This window comes from Sinocyclocheilus grahami, unplaced genomic scaffold (assembly GCF_001515645.1).
Source record: "Sinocyclocheilus grahami isolate Dianchi unplaced genomic scaffold, SAMN03320097.WGS_v1.1 scaffold866.1, whole genome shotgun sequence".
NCBI lineage: Eukaryota > Metazoa > Chordata > Actinopteri > Cypriniformes > Cyprinidae > Sinocyclocheilus > Sinocyclocheilus grahami.
Genome location: NW_015506045.1, coordinates 379,969 through 391,023, shown reverse-complemented (window position 1 = coordinate 391,023; position 11,055 = coordinate 379,969). Strand labels below are relative to the sequence as shown.

The 11,055-nt window shown below is 37.9% G+C and overlaps 1 protein-coding gene across 1 annotated transcript in view; it reads left to right on the top strand.

Moving 5' to 3' along the window:
- The first annotated feature begins 954 nt into the window (after window positions 1-954).
- Window positions 955-11,055, top strand: part of LOC107563295 (zinc finger FYVE domain-containing protein 9-like) — a 32,744-nt gene continuing 22,643 nt past the window's right edge. Inside the window, exon 1 of the mRNA XM_016248123.1 lies at window positions 955-1,341. The gene's annotated coding sequence lies outside the window, so the exon portion shown is untranslated. The remainder of the gene's footprint in view (window positions 1,342-11,055) is intronic.

Here is an 11,055-nt window from a genome sequence, read left to right as displayed (position 1 = left end):
GTGTCAGAGAGTGACTACATTGCATACATACTCCATAACGAAACACATTAGGCTAATTGTTTTCCTTTTTCTTTCCTTTTTTTACGTTTCAAAAGGATTAAAAGCAGAACAAATACTGTGCATAAATATGCTTGTGTACTTGACGCAATGAACGCTTGGTGTCGCTCTAGAGCGAGGCTGGGGAAATGAGACGCATGTTAATAGTTCATGAATATTAATCGTTTTAAGTTGACGTTGCTTGGTAACCTTCCTGGAGCGTCCAATCACTTAATCTAATTAATATTCATGAGCCAAGTCTTCCACAGCACAGTATTTATGTACCACAGAGATGCATTCTTTTTCTCTCGACATTCGTTGTCACGTATTTGTATTTTCACTCTTGTATAAAGCAAATTACACCGTTGACAACAAACCCTGCCTTTCAGACAACTTTGTGCTATCCTTTCTATTATTTAAAAGGTTTATATTCAGTTTTATATAAGCATAATTTTTTATGTATGAACTAAATATTTGAGCTTACATATTGATAAACTAGAATGCGTTTGAATAAGCACCTGGTTGGTGCAATTTCTCTATAATTTCTCATAAGCATTCAGGAATTTAAATAACTTTCAAACAGCTCTGAAAGTTTAACATGATATAAAGCACAGTGGAAGAAATGAAAACAAAAGATCAATAACAAATGGCAGTGCAACATTCGGAAATTAATTCAGAATTAGACACTTTTACATATTTGCAGCAACCACTTCTTAAATGTATGCTTGAAATGTATAAAACGGAAATATCGAATCAAACAAACGTGTACTTAAATACTCGCACTGTCCAGTTGCTCGAGATCTGTTTATTTCTTATAAGTTAATTGCCAAATGTGAATCCGAGCTCTGAAGACGATACATTGTTGCATCGTAACGACGCCACGCGGACTCGGGTGCCGCCCCGCGGTAATGTTTCCTCTGGATCCAGTGCCACGGTTGTGTCACCCGCCGTGAAGCGCTTACCACCCCAGAAACAGACGCCATCTTGGCTCAAATGAAAGTCGCTAGCATGGGAATTTCACGCCGCTTCAGCGTAGCTTGAGCCAAAATGTCCCACCTTTGCTGCAGTTCGTAGTAACCTTCTCCATTAAACCTTTGGGGGAGGGATATACGAGAGCTGTCGCACAAACTACTTCTTCCTCCACTTCTTTGGAGCACTGGAAAATGGCCTAGCTGTGCCTGAAGATATCCTGCAGATGTCAAAGACATTGTCGCTTGCTTATATGGCACGAAGTATGTTGGATTTTCCCCGCGGAGTTTCATGGCTGAATCGTGCGTGAAGATGATGATGATGGGGATTCCACCGGTGAGTAAACGATTAACCCACAAACTGTTTTTCGCTTATCACATCTGTGATGTGTTTACTATAGAAGCCTAACGAATACAGCATTTCACTAGCCTCTACTTAATACAGGCGAGATTGAAAATGGACCATTTGCGAGCTGTAAACTATGACTCTTTAATGTGTGTTTTTGCTAAAGATGAATGTAGGCTCACGCGTTGTTATGTTTTGTGAAGCGTGTGAAAATAGCTTGTAATCAGGTTAGTAAACACACGCAGTGAAGCACAAAGTTAATGACTGGAGCGGGTTATTCGACAGGCTAATGTTAGTTAGCTAACGGTAACAGAGTCTTTAGAGACTGCAGAATAAACCCCAGTAAACTGTTAAAGATGTGACTTTTATATAGGCTCCTAATACAGTTTGGTCTGGTTAATATTATATTATAGTATTATAATTATTAGACGCGTTCCAGTAATTATTGATGAGGTAACACTTAACCGACATTAACATATCATTACTAACCATATACTGCTTAAAACCTCAGGAGTTTGTTTGTAAATAGCGAATATATATGAATCAAAATTTCTAATGCTTTCAAATATACAATACCGTTAAAAATTTTGTAAAGTTTTTTTTTTTTTAATAAAGTGGTAACTTTTGGCAGTAATCTACCACAGGTTTCATAGAAAGCTTGCCAGTGTATTGGAAAGCAATTAGGAATATGGTTTGCAAAGACCAGCAATCAAGAAAACATATGGTCATATTAAACTTAGCTTATATAGAGATTTGACTTTTCAAAGTATATAGTCATCAAGGGTTTGGTACTTGTTTTGTCAGAGTGAATCAACATTTGCAATGCAGAAGTTAAAGTTACTCATTCAGCTTTCTAATGTGACTTGCACACTTGTTTGAGATGCTTTAAGGAAGAGAGGATATGGTGCTTTTGAAATCCAGTGAACCCAGTGACAGGTTGACAGATTTCAGCTTCCTTCAGCAACCGATAGCCCTGTAGTTGGCCCTGCTGTCTAAAGACATCTGAGCTACTTCTAATGCTTTTTCTTTTAAATATGACACTGACACAGGAACAAGAGCTAGTCCTATTACTATCAGATGCTATTTTCATTCTCTTTCTTTAAGGGTAGATGAAAGTAAAATCCTGTAATAGAGATGTTTGCTGTGATGTGCAGTTTGTGAGAGCCACTATGGCAGCCATGAGCTCTAGTTGTTTTTTTTGGAGCATTGTTGTATTTTTCCTTAATTTATGCAGCAGTATGTTCTGGATGACTTTTTTGGATTTGGTGAAATCAAATGCCACAGTAGGTCTTAAAGTTTATCCAGGCAGCAGCAAGAAAGTGACAGTGAAACCATTCCTGGAGTGCGGAAGCAATCAAACTGAGCTTCCCATCAACAGTCTTGGCGGCACAATGTGCTGCAGAAACATGCTTTGCAAAAATGAACAATAGCAGGAAGTCTGTACTTGATTAAAAGTGAAACTACAGTGAAATATCTCAACATTGCATAATCTACAAAAAATGATCAAGTTCAAACTTATCTTAGTCATGTGACATTAATAATATGTAGGCGGATGCTTGTGAGAATAGTTTTTACTGGGAATTCAGGGAGTGCCGATAATGATCGTAGGAAACCATCATAGGAATGTGGTATACAGTGGTGTGAAAAAGTGTTGGCCCCCTTCCTGATTTCTTATTTTTTTGCATGTTTGTCACACTTTAATGTTTCAGATCATCAAACAAATTTAAATATCAGTAAAAGATAACACAAGTGAACAAAACATGCAGTTTTTAAATGAAGGTTTTTCTTATTAAGGGAAAACAAAATCCAAAACTACATGGCCCTGTGTGAAAAAGTTGTTTGCCCCCTAAACCTAATAACTGGTTGGGCCACCCTTAGCAGCAACAACTGCAATCAAGCGTTTGCGATAACTTGCAATGAGTCTGTTACAGCGCTGTGGAGGAATTTTGGTCCACTCATCTATGCAGAATTGTTGTAATTCAGCCACACTGGAGGGTTTTCGAGCATGAACCGCCTTTTTAAGGTCATGCCACAGCATCTCAATAGGATTCAGGTCAGGACTTTGACTAGGCCACTCCAAAGTCTTCATTTTGTTTTTCTTCAGCCATTCAGAGGTGGACTTGCTGGTGTGTTTTGGATCATTGTCCTGCTGCAGAACCCAAGTTCGCTTCAGCTTGAGGTCACGAACAGATGGCCGGACATTCTCCTTCAGGATTTTTTGGTAAACAGCAGAATTCATGGTTCCATTTATCACAGCAAGTCTTCCAGGTCCTGAAGCAGCAAAACAGCCCCAGACCATCACACTACCACCACCATATTTTACTGTTGGTATGATGTTATTTTTCTGAAATGCAGTGTTACTTTTACGCCAGACGTAATGGGACACACACTTTCCAAAAAGTTCAACTTTTGTCTCGTCAGTTTTTTCCCAAAAGTCTTGGGGATCATCAAGATGTTTTCTCGCAAAACTGAGACGAGCCTTTATGTTCTTTTTGCTCCGCAGCAGTTTTCGTCTTGGAACTCTGCCATGCAGACCATTTTGTTTAACCCTAAGAAGCCTTTAGCATTATATTTGAAATGTGAATTTCTAAGACCTCTAAATTGTCAACGTTGATCAAAACTTTGTTAAAAAATCTGTTGAAAGCAATCCTCTACATGCCTTCTGCATTCTTATTGATAGTTAATACTTTTTTCGCAAGTAAAAGGCCTATGATCCGAAACATTAAAGTGTGACAAACATGCAAAAAAATAAGAAATCAGGACGGGGGCCAACACTTTTTCACACCACTTTATATGTTTAACCCTAAGAAGCCTTTAGCATTATATTTGAAATGTGAATTTCTAAGACCTCTAAATTGTCAACGTTGATCAAAACTTTGTTAAAAAATCTGTTGAAAGCAATCCTCTACATGCCTTCTGCATTCTTATTGATAGTTAATACTTTTTTCGCAAGTAAAAGGCCTTTTTCTAGTATTATTCTTAAAATGTCCACTGATTGTCCATACATGATTTCTAGATAGAATGTATCAAACAGGATGCAACAGGCTTTTGAGGAAGGCTTATTTGTACATCTCTTATTTGTACATCATCATTGTATTGCATTATATCAGCCCTTCTCAAAGTCCGGACTCCGGTCCGGATCTGGACCGGGAGGGAATTCGATCCAGACCCGCCTCCACTTTGTATTTCAAGTGCACTCGTCTTTTTTGTAAGACAAAGTGCATAGCAGCTAGCGACATTTTGGATAAACCTTTTAGCTTTCATTCAGTAGAATAATGTCACCGGTTTCGTCGCGCGCATGTGCGCGAGGTTTTTCTCGACTGGCAGAGTTAGCAGCACATTCAACTGACCGAACCGCAACAGACTTGTTAATGAATGAGTACAAAACAGCGTTTCCAAAAACCTATCACTGTTGACTGTCTGGGCATATGAACATGAATGTAGTTCGTCTGTAAATATGCACATTTTGTTACACAGACGGACGTTTGTGCTATATGGTATATAAAATAAAGTAATATAATTCACTGCTGTATGACAGCGTATTGCAGTTGTAATTCAAGATTTGAGCAATTCAGTTGAAGTGACTTCAGCGTACACTGAAGTACTATTTCAGAAAGAGAAAATATGTACATGAGAACTGCTTTATTGGCCATTTAGTTGTATAAAAATGCAGTACTTTATGTTACAGTTCAGAGAGTAAAAGCAAGTACGACTTGATGATGTAATGAATATGATAATAATTAGCATATATAAAGTTGAATTGTTATATAACGTTATAAGCCTGTTTATTAAAAACATGTTTTGCAATAGGCTAACAATTATTTCAGGCCTTTTGACGTTGATGATAATTCAGATTCGGACCTTTGAATGTAAACTTTGAGAACACCTGCATTATATGTTTTGCCCCCAAAATGTAAATTACATTTGAGGTGTTTTTTCCTCCTTAAGTGTGAGCTCCATATTCTCACTGTATCATACTGGATGAGCCATACAAGCTTGATGTATAAAAATGATGCAAAACATTTAAAGGGATCGTTCACCCAAAAATGAAAATTCTGTCATTAGTTACTCACCCTCATGTCGTTCCAAACCCGTAAGACCTTCATTCATCTTCGGAACACAAGTTAAGATATTTTTGATGCATTCCGAGAGCAAGGATCCTTACACGATCAAGACTCAGAAACATAGCAATAAGATCGTTAAAATAATCCATGTGACATCAGTGGTTGAACTGTAATTTTACAAAGCTACGAGAATACTTTTTGTACGCAAAGAAAACTAAAATAATGACTTTATTCAACAATTCGTTGAATAACCCTATAGCAGTAAACAACGTATGTACACGGATACGTTGTTTTTCGATAAGATCAAAGCGTAAACAACGTAAACCGCGTATCCGCATACGGTGCTGCTGACACAGAGCAGCAGCATTTGTTGTTTACGTATGTGATACTCTCCAAAATGGTGCTATAGGGTGATGCGGAGAAGAATTGTTGAATAAAGTCGTTATTTTTGGTTTCTTTGCGCACAAAAAGTATTCTCCGTAGCTTTGTAAAATTACGGTTGAACCACTGATGTAGAGATCTGCATTCCCGCGGCTCTCCCGCGGGACCTGACCGGATTTTTTGCGCTGCGGGATTAAATTCCCGAGTAAAACGCGGTAGCGGTCGGTAAATCTGGTGTAATTTGAACGGGAGTGGGCGGTCTAACAATATCCCGTTCCCGACGTCCATTTAGAACAGCATATCTGCGCTTTATTCTTATTGACCGTCAGTACAGCTTGCGCTCAGGACTGTTATGCACGCGCGGCACGCATGCTTTAAACGTCACACGTTTTATTTGCGTGGTCTGTGCGCAGCATGTGCATAACGATGCTCAGAGCAGGCTGTACCTATGGTAAATATACGGCCCTCAGACAGAACAGGCAGGTTGTCGATGAGTGACCGAGCAGAATAAGGATGGAGCAAAGTGTGGATGCGCTGTCCTTGAAGGACGTTCAACACAGTTTTGTTTATATTTTGCTTAGCCTATAATTTTAAATGAAAGATGTTGTATTGATTTATTCTTCTGTGACACATTTCCTACTGTGTTAACAGAAAAATGTCAAACGAATTTAGTATTTTGACAAGACCCCAAATAAAAATAGCTAATAGGCTATTTTTGTACAACCTACATTTTTATTTTTTTTCTCTCTGCGAAACGAATTAAACGAATTGTATCCTGACAAGATGAATAAAAAAAAGGAATACCATTTTTGTACAACATTTTTATTTTCTCTGACACTTTTTTTTCCTACAGTGTAGCATAAAATATTAAACAAATTTTGTGTCTTAAGATAATTCATATAAATTCAAGTCAGAGTTAATAAATTCAAGATTCTTGACAAGACGAATAAAATAACATACAATTTTGTTTGTCAGCCTATCTCTCTTTCTTTCAGTAGTGGAAATTTAAATGTGAGATTCTGGAAAAGAGATCTAAATTTAGCGGTCGGGTCGGGAAGAAAATTATTCTAAGTGGACAGCGGGTGAACAAAGAGTGAATATATAGCGGGAGCGGGTGGGTGCGAAATAGAACTTTGCGGGAGCGGGACTAAAAAACAGTCCCGCGCAGACCTCTACACTGATGTCACATGGATTATTTTAACGATCTCCTTGCTATGTTTCTGGACCTTGATCGTGTAAGGATCCTTGCTGTCTATGGGAGGGTGAGAGCTCTTGAAATGCATCATAAATATTTTAATTTGTGTTCCGAAGATGAACAAATGTCTTGCAGGTTTGGAACGACATGAGGGTGAGTAATTAATGACAGAATTTCCATTTTTGGAATCCCTTCATCACTATAAGCAAACTTAGGCTGGGCGATTTTTCTGAAATGATTAATTATGGCTGCACGATAAATTGCATGCGATTGTCATGCACATCTTGTCAGTAAAGCCGGTTCTGTAATTAGTAAATCTCCATCACGTGCTTTCAGATGGAGCGGCATTTAATACACCGAGCCGTAGTTCACTGACAAGCTACGCAATATCGCGTTCATAATCAAAGGCGATTCATTTGCCAGTTCAGTATCAGTTCAGTGGTAGCACATATTGCTAAACTGTTATTCCACTTCTTTGCAATCCCAAAAGGATTGCAAATGACTTTTAAATGTCTGAATGTAAAACCGTATTACTCATTCTAAGTTTACAGGTGTAAAAATACAGCACCTTAGTTGACACTGACTGTGCATGTATTATTCAGATAATCTACCGAGTAATTAAATCTTAATCAGGTATGGTCCCTGGTATTATGAGTCACAACCAGCTTGTCTCCAAAAAGTTAGACTGTGCACTATACATTCAGTCTATAGTCCATTTTGTGGTGCATCTTGAACTTCAGCAGTTAGCTGGGAATGTAAAAACAAAGCGCGTTGTATTTCAGCATGGGTGGAGTCACAGTGTGGTTTAATGGAAACTTTCTTGTTTTTAAAAAGTTTGTTGCCAGTCATCTATAGCAACGGTTGTGGATTGTAATTAAAGGCTTACATTTATACAAGCGCAATCCATTCAGTAGGTTGTACACACACTGGGCATTTTACTCCTTGAGTCTTTATGCAAAGAGTTTGGTTGGCTGGCTTTAAATTATTGTATGATATTTTCTTGTTATTCATGAGCTACTAAATGGCAAAGCAAATTCCAGCCCACTAATTACAGGGACAATACCAGAAGAGATTGATGTTGACATTAATGAAATTTGATTGTTTGGAAAACAGAACATAACAGTAAACTCAGTAACCGTCTTTGTTCAACATTACTTTGTGCAACAGTGGCTTCCATAACCCCATAGCTGGACAGCTGGTATATTTTCAGAGAGATAACTGTTATTTTTCAGTCGTGAGATTTAGTTATGGTCTTCTTAATTCTAAATATGTGATAGTGATGTCAGATCTAGGTTAAATGTTGTCTTTTGTGATCAGAACCTCCGATTGTTCTGCTGTTGTTCTGACTTTTTGGCCATAATGAAGAATTATTTTTTTGGTTTAAAGATTTATTTTTTGGAATTTTTGCATTTTATTATGATAGGACAGATCATAACTGACAGGAAACGAAGTTGGAGAGAGATAGGGGGCGGGATCAGGAAAGGTCCTCGAGTCAGGATTCAAACTCGGGAAGCCCGTGGGCGATATGGCGAGATGGATAAAAATCTTTGTCATTATTTTATCTTAGTTATTAAAAAAATAAGAACAAAGATACACATAACATACAAATAAAACAATGTTCGTACCGAACATTTTGATTGGACAAAAATTTGTTGATCCTGTGCCTTCCACAGAATTTTTAAATACAGACCAACAGTGTTAGGTTTATGGCTTTTTGGGGGGGGTTCTGTTTTTTTCCATTTAAATTTGTCTGGACTACTTTTTAATGGTTAAATTAAATTTGATTAATCTAAAAACATGTCTAATTAATTAAAATCATGAAACTTAAACAATTTAACATCAATTTATCAAAAGTTTTACAAAAATTACATGTTTAGGGCCCTATGAAATTTTTTATTTTTTCCAACCTTATGTTTTATTGTTACCAAATTCTGTGTTTTAACGTGTCTAATTATTTGAAAGCATAAAAACAGGTTTCATTTATTCTTACAATAGCCTTATGATTTACAGCCTAATGCTGTAAAATATACATGAGTCATTTGGTACTACATTACTATAATATTGAAGGTTAAAATTGACTGATTTGTAAGCTATAGCATACAACTGCTAAAATTACACTTAATTAAATTTTTTTAAATAATGAATTTAATAAAGTTACAATTACATAATAATATTTTTACTTCTATTCGCTTTTTAAAAAAATATATAAACATTTAAATGGTGGCTGTCATAAAAATTGATGGATTTATTAAAACATAAATTAAACATAAGAACAGTAAAAAGGATAATGAATATGTTATATTGTGCATATATTTAGCAAAATGCCCCTCTCTACAGTTTATTTTTCTTGCTGACTAATGAGTTTATGGTCACTGAATATGTTTTTTTTCTGAGGTAAATGTGACGTTACATGACATTGTTTACAAGACTTTATATTGACGTCTTTGCGCAACTAAAACGCTGATTGAGCGATTACATGAGAGACAGTATACGGCTTGTAAAGTTATACTCTTTCTTTTAACTTACCTTAGGATGTTTAGTCATGTTTATTTTGTGCTGAAGCTGGTATTAATGTGGAGGAGATGATCAGTTCACGTGCGCCTCGCGCTGCCGCGTCTGTTGATTGAGGTGCTACCGCGATCTGTAACTCCACATTAAACAGCGCCAGAACGGCATTTATTGTTTAAATACTGCAATACAATTAAAAGCACCAAAGCACAATGCTTATTGCGATTCATTGGATGGGAAGTGCCCTTCAATGTTCCATCCATTAACTGAAAACAGGCTAGACTAATCAATTCTTGGGATTTAAGAATCGATATCGTTCCGTAAGAAAGAGAATCAATTAATATCGAGATATGCTCTTTTACAAAGTCTTGATTTTGTTTTGGGGGTGTACTAGAACATGCTCTCATGCTTGGTGGTTCGAAAAACACATTATTTTTCACATAATTTACATTATTAAAATAGCTTTCTCTCCAGCCTGGCACAAACGGCTCGATTAGTTCCGGCTTTGATGAAGGTCCACCTTCCGAAAAACAAAATGTGTCGTGATTGGTTAGCTGTCCCAGTGCGTTGTGATTGGCGAACAGCTTAGGCGGTGTTTCAGTACTGCCATGCCCCTTGCTCCATCTTTCAACAAAAGCTTTTGGCGAATCCGTGTTGTGGAAGCTGTCCTCAGTAAAATGTGCAGCACACAATAGCAAATTGGGGTTATAATGCTCCGGAACAGAGTTAAAAAGTAAATTGCAAACACTGTTTCCTGACATCATCCGCATTCAGAAGCCCAAACAAAGATGTTTGGGCATGGAGGTGAAAAAAAACAGAGTTTCAGGCGGTCGCACAGCGGACGAGAAGTGCAGCGTCGCGCCACGTCTTTAAAATTCAAATACATTATTTTCTATGAGTGTAGGCACACCGGCGGCGCCATTCGGCGTCTGTCTGCGGCGCCCAGCTACGTCGTGTTATATTTGTAAGAATTGTTCTAGACCAGCGGTTCTCAATTCCAGTCCCCCGCTCTGCATGCTTTGCACGTCTCTCTTTGTTAACACACCTGATTCAGATCATCTCGTTAGAAGTGAGCTCCGTGCATGAACTGTGTTCCGATTGACATGGTCCCTACACAGTGTCCATTGCTCCCTACTCCCTGAGCAGGGGAAATCCGTTGAAGTTTACTTCACTTCGGAATATTCATTTACAGAGTTGCGCTGCGCCGAAACTTACTAGAGAAGCGTGAAGTGGGACAAAATATACCTCTGTAAATAAATACAATTTAAATTCACGTCTCGCACACTTAAATGCCCTTTGTATGGAACATATACACTCCCTTCAAACTGGAATCATGGAGGAATATCCGGTAATGTCCACTTCGCAGGGCACTTACAGTCAAATATAGCAAACGTATGAAGCAATAAGAGAAACACACAAAATGTACAGAGCGGGGGTACGCGAGGACTGGAACTGAGAACCGCTGTTCTAGACATGCCAAAAATTTGAGGCTACAGCACAGCAGCTCTTCTTCGTCGTCTCGTCTGATGCGCTCACTCAACCAAGCGTTCTAACCAC